We start from the raw sequence: 19,147 nt of genomic DNA on the forward strand, positions 1-19,147 counted from the left end.
CCAGGGAGGAGAATGTGTTAGGCTCCTCAGGAGTGGATACCAGTGTTGTCTTGGCCAGTCTGGAGCAATCAGTATCATCTTTGGTCTGTCTGTTCTTGTTTTCAAAAGCACCTTGCTCAGTGGAGGAAGAGGTGGAAAGGCGTAAACTGTCCTTGCTGTCCAACTGAAAGAAAGGGCGTCCACTCTCCAGGCCTTTGGATGAAATGTCCTTGAGCAGAACTTTTTAAATTGGTGATTTTTGTGGGAGGCAAAGAGATCTATGTCTGGCCTTCCCCAGGCTTGGATTATCTTTGTAAATACTTGAGGATGCAACTTCCATTCGTGAGGGTCTGTCATATTTCTGCTTAGATTGTCTGCCAGCGTGTTTTCCATACCTGGCAGGTACTGTGCTTGAAGCTCGATTTGCCACTCCAGAGCCCTGTTCCAAAGTGACATGGCCAGCCTGCACAGGGGGTATGAATGTGTTCCTCCCTGTTTGTTTATGTACCACATTACTGTGGTGTTGTCTGTTCTTATTAATAATTGCCCAGGATGCAAGAGGTACTTGAAAGCTGTAATTGCATTTATTACTGCTAGCATTTCCTTTTGATTGATGTGAAGGTGCTTTTCCTTTTGGGACCATTTGCCCTGAATGCACCTGTCTGTCATGTGTGCCCCCCAGGCGTAGTCTGAGGCGTCTGTTGTGATGACTTGATTTGCTTGAGGCTTGCTGAATGGTAGACCTGCGTTTGTTTGGCATGCTTGAGCCCACCATAGAAATTCATTTTGTAAACATGGAATTAGTGATATTATTGTTTCCAAACTGTGGCTGTGTTGAGACCATAGGTTTTTTTAGGTACCATTGAAGTTTCCTCATATGCAACTTTGCACATGGGATTAGAAGAATGCAAGATGCCATGAATCCCAGCACCTGCAGGATTTTCCTTGCAGTTAGCCTGGTACAATTTGTTAGTATCTTGAAGTACTGAGTTAGTTGCCCCTGTTTTTCTGGCATAAGATAGGCCACCTGGGTGTTTGTGTCCAAGTTGGCACCCAGGAAAATTATTTTCTGAGATGGAGTTAGCCTGGATTTCTCTTTGTTGACTGTGTATCCCAGAGAATTCAATAACTGTATTACATAAGCCAGATGCTCCAGAAGTATGTGCTTGCTGTCCGCTTGGATCAGGCAGTCGTCCAAATAAGGGTATATTTGTATCCCTTGAAGTCTGCAGTAGGCAATTACTGATAGGTTCATAGGTTCATAGATTAGTACTAGGCTAACTACCCTTGCATTTTAAGCCTAGCCATTTGTTGTGTTTGTGAGATACAAACCACCCTGTGTGTGTTGTTTTGTAAGGCAAACACCTTAACCATTAGGCCACCCTCCCATCCCCCATGCCCTTTGATTGTGTGATGCCAGGCATTTCGTGAATACTCTGGGCGCAGTAGATAAGCCAAAGGGCAATGCAGAGAATTGATAGTGAATTGAACCTGCAAGAAATCAGAGGTATCTTCTGCAGCTTTGTCTGATTGGGACATGCAGGTATGCCTCCTTGAGGTCCAATGTTACCAGCCAAGACCCCTTGCCCAGCATGGGAAGAAGCTGCTGTAAGATGAGCATCTTGAATTTTGGTACTAGTAGAAATGTGTTTAGGATGAATAAGTCCAAAATGGGTCTCCAGTCGGTTCCCTTCCTTGGTACCAGGAATAGTCTGGAATAAAAACCTTGGCCTTGCTCGTGAGTAGGTACCTCTTCAATAGCTTTCATGTCCATGAGCTTTGAAATTTGTATTTGAGCCTCTGCCCTTTGATTGTGTGGCAGGTTCGGCATGCCTCTCATTTTTGGAAGAGTGTGAAAATGAAATCTGTAGCCTCTGTTTATAATGTCCAGGATCCATTTGTCTTTTGTAACAATATGCCAATTTTTTGAAAATAATGCCAGCTTTCCTCCCAAGGGTGCTGCCACTTGAGCCTTGTTTGGCATGCAAAGGGGAAAGTCATTGGGTTTGTTTTCTGTATTGCTGTGCATTGTCTTCGCCACCTCTTGATGCTGGAGGTTGCCATTGTCTGCCTCTATATGATCCTTGAGATTGTCCTCTGCCCCTTCCGCATCTGTATCTACCTCTTTGGGGCTTGTCCGTGGCTGGAAAGGACCAGTTTTTTGTAGGCCAATTTCTACTAAATCGTGGTGGTTGTACCTGCAGAAAAGCCTTAACAGTTTGCATAGATTTAGCTTTTCTTCCATTTTCCTTAGTATTTCCTCAGCATTAGTACCAAATAACACATCCTTTTGTAAAGGAGCATCCAGTAATTTAGCCTTGGCATGATCAGGCAGGGTTTGTTCCCTAAGCCAAGCATGTCTACGAATGACTGATCCTGTAACTGCAGCTCTACTTGAGGCCTCTAGAGCATCATAACCACATTGCAAGGTGTGCTTACCCACTTGTTCTGCACTATGCATCATATCTTGCAACTCCTTCAGATCTGGCTGTTCAGGTTGTGACATTTTATTCTTTAATTGTGATAACAGAAACTGCTGATATTTAAGCATATGGAACTGACAATTTAAGGCCCTCATGGCTAGAGTGGCCGAGGTATATACCTTTTCTCCCACCTTTCTAAGGATCTAGACTCTCTTTCGGAGGGTAATGGATTCTTAGCAGTAGAGGCCTTCATTCCCTTGGGACCCTGAGAAATGGTTTCTGGGTCAGCATTATGGCTTTTGTAAAGAAATTGGTGTGAGTTAGGAACTCTGTAGTACCTATCAGGCTTGACTGGGGCTGGAGGCAGGGAATCCGGATTAAGGCAAGCCTCCGAATAAACATCATCAAGTATGTCCAAGACAGGAGGTATCGCCAGAGGCCTGTGCTGGGGTAGTAGAAGAAATTCCCTAAGCCTTTTCTTTGAATCTGAAAAATCCTGGCCTTCCCAATGGAAGTGTTCCCTCAAGGTATGCAAGGTTTCCCCGAATGAGAAATCCTCTGGGGGGGATACAGAAGGAATGGACTGTTCTGCATCAGAATCTTCAAAAGGGGAGTACGAATGCTCCTCTTCATCAGAATGTTCTGAAATAATGGAGCCCTGGTCAGAAGAGGGAGATTCTTCCTCCACTCTGGGTCTCTTGTCTGGTGGGGGTTGTGAACCCCTGATAAGAGTAATTAAATCCTCAGCCATTTTGAGCATCTGCTTTTTAGGCATGGGGCCTGTAGATGGGCCCTGTGCAACAGGCCTCTGGGAGTGAATGGCTGATTTAGACTTAGTAAAGGCCTTGATGGAAAAGGAAGAAGAAGGTCTGAAGACACCATGGGTGGAAGTAGATCTGTCCACATTAAGAGGTTCAACACTCACCGTGGCTTCGGTAGCTGTAGTCAGGGTGTGGGCCGAGGAACCTGCGGTCTCGGGTACAGAGGACACCACCAGAGAAGCGTCATCGGTAGTCAGGGGCTGCGTAGGTGCCTCACTGAGAACCGGACTGCGTGTAGCCGGTCTTGGCGTGGTGTCGGTTGAGACCGCGGGCCTTGCGTGTCGGTCTTTGTCCTTGCGTTTTTTTGGACAAAACGGTAGTCGGAGTCTCCGACGACATTATATAGTTAAAAGCTTTACCGGAAAAGTGCTGGGCGAACTCCGCCCGATGCTTAATAGTGCGTTTATTAAAGGTAGCACAAAAGCGACAGCCCGAGACGTCGTGGTCTGGGCCTAAACAAGGTATACAGAGGGAATGGAAATCCTTATGCGGTATTTGCTTCCCACAAGAAATACAATTGTTAACTTTGTCTGACATCGGTCTGAGGCAAGAAAAGTTTCCCCAACGGGGTACTTAGCTTTAAAGAAGACTTCGGTTTCCAAATTTTCGTAATTTCAGGAGCTGGCTGACCGGCACTTGCGAACTGCTTCTGCTTCGGGAACCGCGCGGCAAAAAAGACTGAAGAAAATGGCGTCGGCCATGTCTTATATACCCCTGTCGCACTGACGTCAGGGAAGAAGGCGACAACAACCGACGCCGGACCTAGACTTTGGAATTCGGCCGACCGAGGACCCGCCTGACGGCAGGAGAACCCATATGTAAGGACTGCAGCTGTATGCACGATAAACATCACAAACCAAATTACAGTCCACCATATATAAGCAGGGGGGCAAGCCCCCCTGCACCCCCCACACCCCCTGCTACTTAAATATATCAACTCCAAGATTGCATTTCACTACACTATGATGTTATGTTGTAGTATAGCAAGTTAAAAGGGAATGTTACTAAGGTTACAACAATCATGAACACGTGTGATGGCATGTTTGCCATTTTTTTCTGTGGAGTGCAATCTTGGAGTTTATATATTTAATTAGCAGAGGGCATAGGGGGTTCAGGGGGGCTTGCCCCTTCCCATACTTGGTGAAAAGTGCTATCCTTTGTCTTGTATGTGTTTCTCCAAGTCCTTGTACTTGAATATTGTTATTCTTTGTGTCCTGTATATTTTCAGGATTTTGTGATTCAGGATTTTGAGTTTTCAGGATTTTGAATTTTCAGGATTTTGGGTTCCAGAATATGAAGTTCAGGATTGTGATATTTAGGATTCTGAAGTGAAACAATACAAATATATATATATATATATATATACACACACATACATACATATATATATATATATATATATATATATATATATATATATATGTGTGTGTGTGTGTGTGTGTGTGTGTGCGCGCAAGCACAGCAGGTAGATGAATATCACATATCATCGGATTTGGTTATACAGATGTTTAAGTTGCAATTTAACAGTTACCATTTCATTACGTCCCAGTGGTAAGTGTGCTTTAAACAGGGGCGGCTCGTGGCATCGGGCTGCCGGACTGCAGCCCCCTCAAAATAAAAAATAGAAAGAAAAATAAAAAAAAAATTATTTTTTGAAATTCGCGGACTTCGCGCATGCGCAGTAGTCCCGACTACTGTCGGTCTATGCGCATGCTCAAGGCAGTCCGGCAGTCCCCATAGGGGGACACAAGGAGACGTCTGTGCACTTTTAAAGTGCACAGACTCGCCAGGATTATGGGTCGCGTCCGGACTGCAAGAGCAGCAGCAGGACTTGGGAAGGAGCATTAGGATCTCGTCGGGCTTTCCTTGGGATCTCATGGGTCTTGCAGTATTGCACGGGAAGGATGTACGTTAGCTGGATATATTCAGGTAAGTGTATGGTGCTTTTTACCTTTAATTTACAATGTTTATTTGTGTGTGTATGGTGCTTTTTACCTTTATTTGTGTGTATGGTGCTAATGCTTTTACTGGAGTTTGTGTATGGTGCTTATGCTTTACTGGAGTGTGTGTGTGTGTGTGAAAATGCCCCAGGTGCTTATGGTGGTGTGGTAGGGAATACCTCAGGCTTGAACCCTGTACCCTGTATGCAGGTGTTAAAGACTTGAGTTCCCTACCCACCACCATTTGTAAAAAAATTTCAGATTTTTGCCTCATATTCGATCTGATCTGTTCCTCATAATATCTGTGGTTTGTAAATGCTGCAATGTTTGATATCTGATGGTGTAGTAGTAGCATTGTTGCCTCACAGCTGCAGGTTCTTGGGTTTGATTCTTGGCTGGGGTTCCTTCTTTGTGGGGTCTGTATCTTCTCCCTGTGTTTGTGTGGGTTTGCTTTTGTGTCCTCCCATGTTACAAAGAGATGTCTGCATTATTTCTTCCTGGGCCTCTGCTGAAAATTGTTTATTTGTTCCAAGTCAGACTGTCCTGATTAAAAAATGTTAAATAAAATTGACAGGCATTTGAATTTCAGACTTAAGGGTTTCTGAATGTTTAATTCCTTGCATATTTGATGGTGCAGTGGTAGTATTGTTGCCTCGCAGCTATAGGTTTTCTGGTTTGATTCTTGGTTCGGGTGGCTTCTGAGTGGAGTCTGCATCTCCTCCATGTGTTTGTGTGGATTTGCTCTGGTGCCCTGCCATTTTACAAAGATGTGTCTGCAGTTTTAATCCCTGCTGAAAATTGGTTTTGTTCTGTCCGCAGTAAAATTGACAGGCATTTGAATTTCAGACTTCAGGTTTCTGAATGTTTAATTCCTTGCATAATTGATGGTGCGGTGGTAGTATTGTTGCCTCACAGCTATAGGTTTTCTGGTTTGATTCTTGGTTGGGGTGGCTTCTGTGTGGAGTCTGCATCTCCTGCCTGTGTTTGTGTGGATTTGCTCTGGTGCCCCGCCATTTTACAAAGACGTGTCTGCAGTTTTAATCCCTGCATCTCTGCTGAAAATTGTTTTTGTTCTGTCCGCAGTAAAATTGACAGGCATTTGAATTTCAGACTTCAGGTTTCTGAATGTTTAATTCCTTGCATAATTGATGGTGCAGTGGTAGTATTGTTGCCTCACAGCTATAGGTTTTCTGGTTTGATTCTTGGTTGGGGTGGCTTCTGTGTGGAGTGTGCATCTCCTGCCTGTGTTTGTGTGGATTTGCTCTGGTGCCCTGCCATTTTACAAAGATGTGTCTGCAGTTTTAATCCCTGCGTCTCTGCTGAAAATTGTTTTTGTTCTGTCCGCAGTAAAATTGACAGGCATTTGAATTTCTGACTTCAGTTTTCTGAATGTTTAATTCCTTGCATAATTGATGGTGCAGTGATAGTATTGTTGCCTCACAGCTATAGGTTTTCTGGTTTGATTCTTGGTTGGGGTGGCTTCTGTCTGCATCTCCTCCCTGTATTTGTGTGGATTTGCTCTGGTGCCCTGCCATTTTACAAAGACGTGTCTGCAGTATTAATCCCTGCGTCTCTGCTGAAAATTGTTTTTGTTCTGTCTGCAGTAAAATTGACAGGCATTTGAATTTCAGACTTCAGGTTTCTGAATGTTTAATTCCTTGCATAATTGATGGTGCAGTGGTAGTATTGTTGCCTCACAGCTATAGGTTTTCTGGTTTGATTCTTGGTTGGGGTGGCTTCTGTGTGGAGTCTGCATCTCCTCCCTGTGTTTGTGTGGATTTGCTCTGGTGCCCTGCCATTTTACAAAGACGTGTCTGCAGTTTTAATCCCTGCGTCTCTGCTGAAAATTGTTTTTGTTCTGTCCGCAGTAAAATTGACCGGCATTTGAATTTCAAACTTCATGTTCTTCAGAATACATAGTAGCACAACCTTTTTTTTTTTAGCAATTTTCGAAGTTTATAAGATGAATATTTTAAAATTGTCCCTATTTTTGGGACTGTATTCCCCCATTATTGGCTTCGTTAAGGTTTTTGTGCTAAGGTTGACAGCTATGGCAAGAACTGAATTCACTGAATATGTTTGAGGGCTGTATTCCCTCATTACTGGGTTTGTCCAGGTGTTTTGTACTAAGAGGTTGACAGCTATGGCAAGAACTGAATTCACTAAATGATAGCCATTTAAGTTTCAGTCTTCCTCTCTTTTACAAAGCAGCTGATGTGGCGTAGTGGTATGTTACTCTGACTGTTTTTTGCTCAGGGACCTTGGCAGTAAAATATATGGTGGCAACACAACATTTTATTCTAGCAACTTTCCAAGATTATACAAGCAATGTTTAATGTGTCCCTGATTTTGGGCTTTTGACCTCCCCCCAATACATTTTGGCTTTTTCCAGTTTTCTTGAGCTGCGAAGTTGAGATGCAGTTGAGTACTGAGTAGATTTTACAAGGAACTGAGAGCTGCAGGGGAATAGAAGTTTAGTGCTTTGCCAAGTTAATACTATAGCACAACAGGCTGTGTACTTGCTTTTGATGCAGAAGGTTTTGGGTTCTACTCCCACAAGGGGGAGATGCTGCCATACTGAGAATGTTCTCCTTGGTGAAGATACTAACTATGAGTTCGTTATCAGTTTGCCATCCATTTCCTCTTGCAATATTATTACTAGCTTATCATTTTTTAATGTAATATAGGCAATTTATTCCTGAGGGGCAACAGACACTTTATTTTTCGATGAAACCATGAAATATAAAGGTGATTGCTAGCAGCAACCGCTTCATTAGTTACAGATTTCTTTAATGTGGAATTATTTAGATGACTGACTTCAGAGATTGTGCATATTTACTGATAATGGACTGTAGAATTGTGCATATTTACTGATAAAGGTGGACTGTAGAATTGTGCATATTTACTGATAATGGTGGACTGTGGAATTGTGCATATTTACTAATAATGGTGGACTGTAGAATTGTGTATATTTACTAATAATGGTGGACTGTAGAAGTCTGAGTAGACTTTTTTATGATAAATGTTCTCAACTGGGCAGTTTTGCCATTATGGGTGCATATGGTTTGTTTCATTGCTTACTGGAAAAATGTTCAAAACAAATTTAAAACACCCTGTAACAAGTGTACTGTATTGTACAAGGAATATAATTTTAGTACAATGAGGAAGGTGTATCAAAGAGCACATGTATGTTTCATATGCAAGGAGCCTATGATTCAAAACAGCCCAAAATTAATCTTTATCTGCCACTGGCAAAATGTATTTTCTTTGAATGTGGGTTTCAATGCTGTTTCAATGAATGTGAGTTTCAAGGGCAGAGAAGTTTTAATGCTAAGTTTTCATTGTGAGACTGCATTGCTTTGTTTAACAGATGACTTAGTGTTTGTGCTGTAAAATACAAAATAAAACTTTCAAATGAAGTCCAACTCATCATAGAAGTAAAGCAGTATGCACATTAGTGTTTATAGTAAATGGAGTGAAATAGCCAAGTATAATGGTTCATTGGAATGGCTGCAGAGGCTCCATTCAACCATTATTTTGTCAGGGGGGAAGGGCAGCAAACTCAGACAGGCCCAGCTGAACTATACCTCCCAACTGTCCAGATTTTCAAAGAATGAATAGATTTTTGCTTCTTATTTTTGGTTTGTTGTTCATAAAATTTGTAGTTTTAATTCCTAAATGATTTGCCAGAAGTCACTCTAAGTTTCAGACTTCATAACCTTCAGAAAAATGCATGTTAAAGTAAGAGCTGTTCTATCAACTGTCTCAATTTATACAAGAGCAATTTTAGTACTGTTTATATGTGCCCCAATATATTTGGCCTTGTTCAGATTTACTGCATTAACAGGTTGAGAGGTACATGCAAATAAATTGCTTTATAGAATTAGGCATAGCCAACCTCTCAACTGTCCCCAATTTATGGCTCAAAATGTTGCTCTTCCCCCTTATAATCCCTCTGCAAAATAGCAATTTTGGAAGAAAACATGGAGGGTTTACAATTAAGAAATAACTGTAATAATCAAAGTTATAGATTACTTGAAATGCATGTAGATTCTTTTATATTTTGTCAGCTGCTCAAGGTAGCAGTACTAATATTAAAGTGTCCCTTCTTTGACAGGTAGCAGCTGTATTGTGTGTCTATTTTATATTTTTGCATCACGCTTTTGTCCATTTTCATAAAATTGTGTTTTTGGCAAATTAGTGACATCACTAAAGACTGAAGTTAGAAAATGACAGACATTTGAGTTTCAGATTTTATACCCTTCAGAAAATTCATACTAATGCAAGACCTATTCTATTATCTTTCTAAGTTTATTAGAGCAATATTTAAAAATTGTCCTTATTGTTGGGCCTTTGTCCCACTTCTGTGTATGGCTTTGTCCAGATTTCTTGCTCTTGAGGTTGAGAGGTATGACAAATGTGTCAGGCCCATCACAGTCAGCCAGAGAGATTTCAAATTGTGACATGCTTGTTGCACCCCACTCCCCCATGTAGTGACTCTGGATGTGTCCAAGCAAGGCAAGGAGTAGTTGTATCTACCTTGGATGGGGAGGACACACTGCATAAGTACTACAGTGGCTTTTCATCTGTCCTTGATTTTGCAGAATGGTCTGGTTTCTTTCATATTTTTGTACTGTTGATTTATGCTTATTACTCAAAGTGCCTGTTGCTCTGTGTTTTTAAGTAGCAATGCTTTAATGACCATAAGGTAAGCTTGTCTGAGATCGTAAGATGCAAGTAAGCTTTAATAAGCATACTGTTAAAGAATTGCCAACATTGAAAGCCTTTCTGTTGTTGCCATGCAGAGAATACTTGACTAGATAATGTATAAGCCTTGGGTATTAAAGGACAGGATTCCATTATTTTAAAAGCTCATTACACTTGTTGGAGACTTCCAGTCATCTCTACAGACTTTACCCGTAAACTAAACAGAATGCCAATCATGTGTGGTCCATAACCTGTACAGTAATCCTTTAAGCAATGTATCTTGAGCTTGTTTCTTGTTTGCTTTTCATTTTTACTTTTATCATGTTTTCCCCATGAAACAAGTTGTCAGGCAGCAGGTCTCTTTTGGATAAGAAACATTTTTACAAGTGGGGCATCACATAGATTTCTACTTTCAGCATGTTACTTGGTACTTTAATAAAGCTGAATATATTATAATTAGGACTGCAGTGCAAGGAGAAGTGGTTTGAGTTGAGTGCTTCTGGTTTTTCTTATACTTGATTTTGACTGGCATTCCAGTAATGTATTTAAAAAGTAATTTATTTTTTCATGCCTCACAACCTTTTGTTTCCATCTAGATATTAAGTAAGCTGTCATGCAGCCAATGCATTGAAATATTTTTATTCTTCTACACTTATTTTTGTCTTGATTGGACTTTCATAATGATGGTTTGCCACCCAGGGCAGCGTATTTAATTAAAGTTAGTTTTTTGTGGTTTTGTGCATAGCTCCTCCCCTTTCTGGTTGACCATACCCCCTCCCCTTGACCCCACCCATTCAGCTGTCTCCTGCAGCCCCCCTGTGATTTGAAGTCACCAGCCACCACTGGCTTTAAATCTAAAGATCCATTTCATTTCTTCATGCTGAGTTAACAATTGAATGTCTCCCCCTCTTAATGGTCATGGTATGACTTTTAGTACAGTAAACATAAAGGTATGTGTTGTATTTGTTTCATTATTGTGTTTCTAAAGTGCATTAGTCAAAACTTTTCTGTTGATATCAGACATATGCTGTATAGTAGAATATGTTTCTTGTGTTACAACTACCATAATATGCTCTAAGAGTAAAACTGTGACCATGAAGGAGATGTTTAATCTGCTTGTCAGCAAGTATATTTACAGTGCATGCAATTGTTACATTTGTGGGCCTTGTCTACTGATAGTGAAGTGCAAATAGCTACTGGGTTGTTCCTATAGCAAAGTATATTTCTCTTCAGGTTAGATGCTCTCTTATAACTAAATCTAGGTGAAGCACTAAAAGCATTTTGTAACTCTGGAATCTCTATTAGAATAGGCCAGTATTTACTAATGATACTTTTAATCATAAATGTATTTCTGTTGTACGTAAGTGTATATCTGTGAACTTGTTTATTATTGATAGTTGATGGGTTGCTCTTTCTTGGTGCATATAAAAGAGCTTTAGAGTCTGTGTTATGTTTGCCAATGACATTATCCCTAATATTGTTAACATTTCGCTCATTGTATCCTCTGTGTATAAACTCGTGCGCAATTGATTGTAATTGTGATTCCATGTTGGTGTCATTAGTACTGAGTCTTGCTACCATCATAAGCTGGTTTCTGACTATGTCGGGATAAATGTGTCGAAGATGTAAATTGGTTCTATGTAACTAAGTAGTCTTCCTAACTGGCTTTCTGTACATAGTTGTCTCAATCTGACATGTTGCTAGCTTTTTCAGAGATATACCTAGAAAATTTAGACTTGAGCTAGAAATTTCACTTTTAAACCTCAGAAAGTCTGTGATCATAGAAATTTATGCTACAAAAATTTTTAAAGTCTTGAATTGAACCTCCCCATATAAGAAAAAGATAATCTAAAAAGCATTTGTAGAATCTAATTTTGTTATGGAAGGGGTTGATTTCACTAAGTATATGGGTATATTCCCCACTGATACATTACAATTTTGGCATACGTGTGGATGACAGGGATACATATTGCTACACTTTTAACTTGTTTATATAATTGTTGTTGATACAAAAAAATGTTGTTGGTAAGAACAAGATGTAGCAATTCAAATACAGTGTGGATTTTATCGTGGGTATATTCAGAAAAATCAAAAAGGTGTTTTCTAATGTATTGAATGCCTATATCGTTAAGAATAACTGTAAATAAAGAAGCTACATCAAGATGGTTAGCAAACAGTCTTTAGGTGAGTTTAAAAACAGCCAGTCTGACAGTCGATGAATAAAATCCATTGTATCGTTCATGACAGTTTCATTAACAGGTAGAAATTTCTTTAATTGTGCTTCCAGATATTTAGATAGTAGTTCTGTGGGCCAACCACCAGCAGATATGATCGGTCTCATCTGTGGGCACATACAGAATTTATGCACCCTGGTATTCCATATATAATGGGTATGGTTGGATTGTCAGTTCTAAAATAATTATAGAAGTCGTGATCAATGTGAATATCACTGTATATTCGTTTGAGAGCTGATGAAAGTAATGCCATGATTTCAAGGGCTTGCCGCCTACAGATTGTTATATTGTCAGTAGATGCTAAAAGCTCAAGCATTTTGCTTTCATAAAATCTGGTGTCCATAACAACTGTTTCATCGCCTTTATCCGCGTTTTTAACGACTATGTCAGAATTATTTGTAAGGCTTTTTATTGCTTGAAATTCAGTAGATGTTAAGTTGAAGTACTTGTTTTGAGTGGCATCAGCATGCTTATACAGCTCTCAAATGCTAGTACTATTGGGTTACTGACAGGTACAAAGGTGTTAGTTCATGTAAAATCACTGCATGCATTCTCGTTAGTGCCAAATAAAATCTGTAAGTTCAAAGAGCGAGTGAAATATTTAAGCTCTAGGATAGTCTGTGCTATATCTGCTTGTTGAGCAGGTATAAAATTTATAGACAGTAGAAAGCTTTAGAAAGTACAGAAAGCTCATTGTCCGTTAAATGGTAGGAAGAAATATTAATTACCTTATTATCAGATCAGTTCAAGTTTTCATTTGGCTCCATGTAACAGGTCTGTTGTTGATCTTCTGTTTGCTGGTATATCTCTTCCTCCCGTTTCATTTCTGACATAGGTAAAGGGTCTGCATTGAGAACTGAAAAATCCAGTGGATCTAGTGCTGACACATCAGTAGCATCTACAATAGGAGGCAGATGTTTTTGTCTACAATAGGAGACAGATGTTTTCTATCTACCTTGTTCTAGTTTGAACAATCTGCAAATATATTAAATTTATACTTTCTCCCCTGTATTGGGATATGTAAAAAAAAGCAAAGGTTACACGATCTACAAGCAAATACATCAACAAGCTGGCTAAGCTGTATCCCAATTAAAGTGCTCCTCTGGTTCTTATAGCATAATATTCACTTCAAGGATTTCTTATCTGGCCCAAACCTCCTAATGTTATGAAAGCTAGTGGCACAACAGATGTTTCAACCAATGAGGAAGTAATATCAGACCTGAACACTCTGTTATAATACTGAAACTACTGCAGTTGTAAACATCTCACATTGGAAGGGGATAGATGACGAGGCTAAATCTGTTCTTTCTTTAGAAGCAGAAGTTCACAGGAAGACACCAGCACCATCATCTTCAAATATTCAGCCATTTTTTCTGTCACTACCTCTACCTATCAGGGACAGATCCATCACAAGACATTCACAGAGCAGGGGAAGAAAACACCACAAACTAACGGTAGACCAGCAGATGAATCCCACAATCAAACAGATGTGGGAACCAGTAAAGGTCCTTAGTTGGGAACATTTCATCAGATGATTTGACTGCTCAGCAAATCTCTCCCCTTGAGAAAGAATTATCTTTTATACCCTCTATAAGGGGAATTTTGTGGACTTGAAATGCTTTGTGAGGAATGTAGTGTCAAAATTACTTTTTTGTAATGATTCTTCTGTTAGCATATTCAGAAAGAATAGTACCTTTGTACCTCATCTTCACCCCTGTTAGAAGCCTTTTCTAGGGTCTATGAGGCAGATCTACTACATATTATGAATGAACCAGGTTAAAGAAGTTTTTTGTAATTTGACACGTAGTGAGTTTGCTGCCATTAAATAACTACAGGAAATGAATTAATTATTAGACCTGCTGATTAAGAGGGTGCAAATAATACTGGTTAAATACTTGGACTTTTATGTTAATAGAATGGACACACTTCTGTCTGATATATGTACTTAAACAATTATTCAACACACTGATATCAACAATATGATTTGTAAGCCGCACAGTGATCTTTTAGACAGCCTTATGAGTAGAAATATAAATGAAGAACTGTACAATTATTTGTTAATTGAGAATCCATGGACTTCCAAAAAGTCATAAAGAACCCACTCTCCCTCCCCCATAAGACTCATTATCTCAAGGAGAGGATGGCTGACCGAATTCATTTCTATTTATGTTGAAAAAATGCTAAGACCTGTTTTGAATAATGTCCATACAGTCCTTAGAGACACTAAACAGTTTTTACAGACGTTTTTTGATACTATACAATGTATGTCTTCAATCCAGGAGTTAATTATGGTTACATTAGATATTTCCTTTTTATTTACCATAATACCTAATGACATAGGGCTAGAATATGTGAGAGTGTATCTTACGCTTAATAATGAATATTCAGTTGGTCAGGTAAACTTAACTTGATTTGTATGTTTACTGAATTTGCTGCGGACAGTAACATGTTTCTTTTTGGGGATAAGTATTACTGGCAGAGATCAGGTTTACCTATGGGCACATCTTGTGCAAACAGCTACGCAAATATAGTCCTGGCACACTGGGAGGTCATGAAGGTACTAAGGGACACTCCTTTCTCTAAATTTATTGTATATTAGAAATGATTTGTCGATGACGTTTTTCTTCTATGGCGGGGCTCTTGGAAGGAGCTTGAATTATTTTTTGGAGTTTCATAATTGTGCTGCCACTTTTTTACATTTTACTATGAGATCATCTGATTGTGAGATTAACTTTTAGATGCTTACATTAGTAGAGGGATAGACGGTAGTTTTTCTTCCAGTATCTATAAGATGTCTATAAGTTTTTCTTCCAGAATCTATAATAAATCTTGCAGAATGAACCACATTTTGCAGAGAAGGAGCACACATCCAAGCTATGTTTACCATAATCCCTGGGATCCGACTCAGCCATTGCTAAAGCTCATGGCAACCAAAACAACGTTCAAGCTTCTCCCTTACCCATAATGCGCCAACCATAAGTTACCTCACATCTTGTTTGCTGATTACTGCCCAAAAGGAAATATTTGGCATGCATAGATAAAAGGAGGTAAAAATTTGCATACAGTCAATACATAAAAAGGCTGTATCTGCGGGTCAATATAAGGACAGCGATGTCTCGTAAAAAACTCATTCTTCCAGACGTGTTCAAAGGATGGGGGTTGGTGTATGTGTAATTGAGAATTAATAAAAATGGACAACACAGACAGAGCACTATGGTAAGTACATAATGTCTTTACCTGATATTGTCAATTTTCAATATATCCTCGACTGATGGGACAGAATCCCCAGCTACCTAAAATCCCGGGTGGACTCAAGGAAGGATGTTCCTGAGCACAGTTGAACCAAATGGTGCTCTACCCCTGGAGACCAGATCCAACTTGTAATGAGTAGCAAAGTTATGAGGAGTAGCCCAAGTAGCTGCTGCACTTATGTCATCCATGGATGTCCTTGACAGAAAAACTAAAGACGTGGCCATGGATCTAGATGAATGACCCTGTACTGGTCGTGGTAAGGTAACACCCAATTATTTATAAATAAATGAGATACAATCAGTCAGCCGTCTGGCAAAAGTGACTTTGGCAACTGGTTTTCCCAGTTTCAATTCTGCAAAGGAAATAAACAATTGGTCTGTTTTTCTTATGTCTTTTGTTCTATGCAGGTAAAAAACATAATTGTCTGTGAACATCCAGTAAATGTAACATACTCACCTTTGTTAGTAATTTTGGGGAAGAAAACTTGAAAATTAATGGACTGATTGATATCAGATTCTGACACCACCTTGGGAAGAAAGGATGCATTGATTCATAATGTAACTCTACCCTTGTGAAAAATAAAGTATGGAGGTTTTGAAGACAATGCTTGAATTTCTGAAAATCATCTAGCAGATGTAATGGCGACTAGAAAAAATGTTTTCTAAGTAAGATATTTAAAGTCACACTTAACTGCTGGTTTAAAGGGGGAATGTATAAGTGCCTGCAGTGCCAGACTGAGGTCCCATGGGGGAGTAGGGTCTTTAAAAGGAGGTCTTAAAAGTAGAGTGCCTTGCGAGAAAGCTCTCCACAACTTATGAGAGACTACTGAGTAAACCTCAAACCCAGTGTGAAAGTTTGATATTACTGCTAAATGAACTTTAACGGTTGAGGAACTAGCTCCTTCTTTAAAAAGTAAGGCCAAAAATTCAGGGATGTTATGAATTGGAGTTGAAAAAGTTTCAACATGACTTTGATGTGCCCAATACACAAATCTTTTCCATTTACTGGAACACAGTTTGTGTGTTGAAGGTTTATGTGAAAATAAAAGTATATGTTGGACAGGGGAAGACAGCATAGGCTGTCTGGCTATTAATGGACTTGGAGTAGCCAGGCTGTCAGCTTGAGATTTGATGTGTCTGGATGGATCAGTTCTGTTGGGTGAGACAGGAGGTCTGGAGTTGGATCCAGAACCCAAGGTTGGTGAAGTAAGTGAGGCCAAAGGAAGGGGAACCAAATCTGTTGAGGCCAATATGGTGCAATGAGGATGACTTTGCTCTTCAACATGGCAGCTTTCTGTAGGAATTTCAGAATTAACAGGATTGGTAGATAGGCGTATGGCAGATGGGGGGGGGGTAATCGTGAAGTAGTGCCTCCCTTGGTGATTTCCCAGTGGGAGGATTACGGCAAAGTAGCTGCTGCATTTGTTGACTACTCATGAGGTAGAAGACTGCATCTGATCAGTTTGTCTGCTATCACATTGGACTTCCCCAGAATGTCAATTGCTATTAGAAAACAGTTGGATGAGATCACCCACTGCCACACTCTGAGTGCTTCTTGACACAAGGGGCAAGATCTGGCCCCTCCTTGTTTGTTGATGTACCAAACTACCAACATATTGTCCGTGTGAATTGCAGTCATCCCTGAAGGGAAAGCATCTTGAAGCACCTGCAATGCTAAAAGCAGCACTCTCATTTCTATGACATTGATATAAAAACTGACCTCTTTGGGGAACTATTTTCCCCAGAAAGTGCTTCCCCACCATCCGAAATTTGGTGTGTCAAACTGACTTGTTTAAGTTGTTGAAATCCAAAATTGGTTGCCAGTCCGTTGTCTTCTTTGACACTAAAAAGAACCTTGAGTAAGTTCTGGATTCTGTCTGGTCTGGCGTGAACTCTTGGATGACTGTTTTTTTCTAGCAGCTTTTGTATTTGAATTGCTGCTTGTTCCCCCTGACTGGGTGGAACATCAGGGATCTTTCTTGACATTAGAGGTGGAAGGGAAAAGGGTATTATATAACCTCTGGAAATAATTCTGTGCATGCGAGTATCTTTTATGTCTAGCCAGGCACTCTGGTGCAGGGATAATCAACCCCAATTGTTTCCAGAGGTGGACAATTGGGCCTCCTTTCAGGAACACTGGTGAGGTCTGTCAAAGAAAGACTCTCTGGACCCCTAGTTTTGTGGGCCATCTCTGCCATGAGGACAGCGTCGACCACTGGAGTTCCCTCTTCTGCTCCTGGGGGAAATTCCTCCATATGTCCTGGAAAGAACCCTGGGATTTTTTGAACCACATCTTCTGACCACCTCACTGAGTCCTAGGAAAAGATCTTTGAGGGGTCTAAAAACATATGTCTACAGCAGATAGGGTCTTTCCATCCTTCTCACAACTGGATAATGTGTCCTTCACTTTGGGGTCAAACAAAAAGTGTTGTCAAAAGGAGCATTGATGAACTAAGACTTGAAGGACTCCGCAAAAGCATATAATCACATAAATGCATCCAGGCATGCCTCCTGATGGAAATGCCTGAATGAACCTGCTGCCCTTGATGTTCCTTCGGCTATATGTGAATGAGCCTCATGGAAGAATTTATAATAGATTGCAGGTTAGCCAACTGAGAAGTCACAGATGATTGGACCTCTGCAGAAAAGGATCCTGAGAGGATATTTGAGAGTTCCCTAATCAAATCTCTCTGTAATCCTGTAAAATGTGCCAAATAGTTCAGCGACCTTAAGGCAATGGTTGCTGAAGCACAGACACCCTCCCAAACCTGCCCATCACCGTAGACTCCTTGTTAGGGGGAGGAACAGTGGAACTCTCCTTGGCAAGTTCCTTTTGGTGGCCACCACTATGACCATGGCATCAATAGGCACTCCTTTACCCCAAAATTGCTTATGCAAAGGTAGTGCCATAATCTTTTCTGGTCTACTAGGTATGTGTTCAGTTGTGCTGGGTTCTTTCCATGCCCACCAAGAGGCTAACTCAATAAACTTGTCTGTGGGCATAGTAATCCAGGAGGTAAATGAGCCAGTACCAAAAGCCTCCAAAAACACAGATTCCTTGCATGAAGGGCTGATGGGCATCCAGCCACCTCTCTGTTTTAGGATGTCAAGGATGTCTCTAAATGAGGCATCTTCAGGAGGTGACCATGGGGACCCTTCACCTTCATCAAAGTCTGTATCTTCCATGACCGACTCCTCTGGGGAGTCCAAGTGCTTCCTCTTACATATCTTCTTCCTATGGACCTCCTGAGAAGGATGCTCTGGGAAGGTACTGGAAGAAATCGAGATACCCTGTTGGAAAGCATGGGGGTCTTGGACTGGCTGCCACTGTGTTAAACAGTGATGAGGCTCCGAGCACAGAGGCATCAAGGTAGACGGCTGAAGATCCAAGGGAGTTGGATCCAACCATTCTGCCGAGGTAGAGAAAACACTCTTCACAGCCTGGAAGTCAGAGCACCCCGGAGAAAGAAAAGACCTCGGATCTGAAAAGACATTTTGGACTGCTGTCTTCTCCCACTCAGAAAGCAATCTCCCCAAGGTGGTAGCCAGAGATGAGGGTCCAAGGTGCAGAGACAGCTCTGATAACTTCAGAGTCAACTCTAACACCTTGTATCTGACAGAACTGGAGTACTCAGAGTAAGCTTTACATCCAAACCAGATTGGAACCAGATGGCTCAGATTCAGGGACTCTGAGACAGTTGAAGGAATCAGAAGAGGAACTTGTAGTGGGGTGTGGTCAAAGAACAGACCTCCTGACCTAAAGGGGTAGGAGCCAGTAAAACACCTATCTGA

General features: G+C 40.6%; 1 protein-coding gene across 3 annotated transcripts in view; it reads right to left on the reverse strand.

Annotated features, from left to right (window-relative positions):
- Positions 1–19,147, reverse strand: part of ST3GAL2 (ST3 beta-galactoside alpha-2,3-sialyltransferase 2) — a 1,330,536-nt gene that overhangs the window by 801,868 nt on the left and 509,521 nt on the right. The window contains exon 3 of one of the 3 annotated variants that reach the window (XM_044081312.1): positions 12,833–13,002. The exons of the other annotated variants lie outside the window; for them this stretch is intronic. The gene's annotated coding sequence lies outside the window, so the exon portion shown is untranslated. The remainder of the gene's footprint in view (positions 1–12,832; positions 13,003–19,147) is intronic. 3 annotated transcript variants of the gene reach the window in all.

This window comes from Protopterus annectens, chromosome 8.part0, assembly GCF_019279795.1.
Source record: "Protopterus annectens isolate FY-2018-M chromosome 8.part0, PAN1.0, whole genome shotgun sequence".
In the NCBI taxonomy this organism is placed as follows: domain Eukaryota; kingdom Metazoa; phylum Chordata; order Ceratodontiformes; family Protopteridae; genus Protopterus; species Protopterus annectens.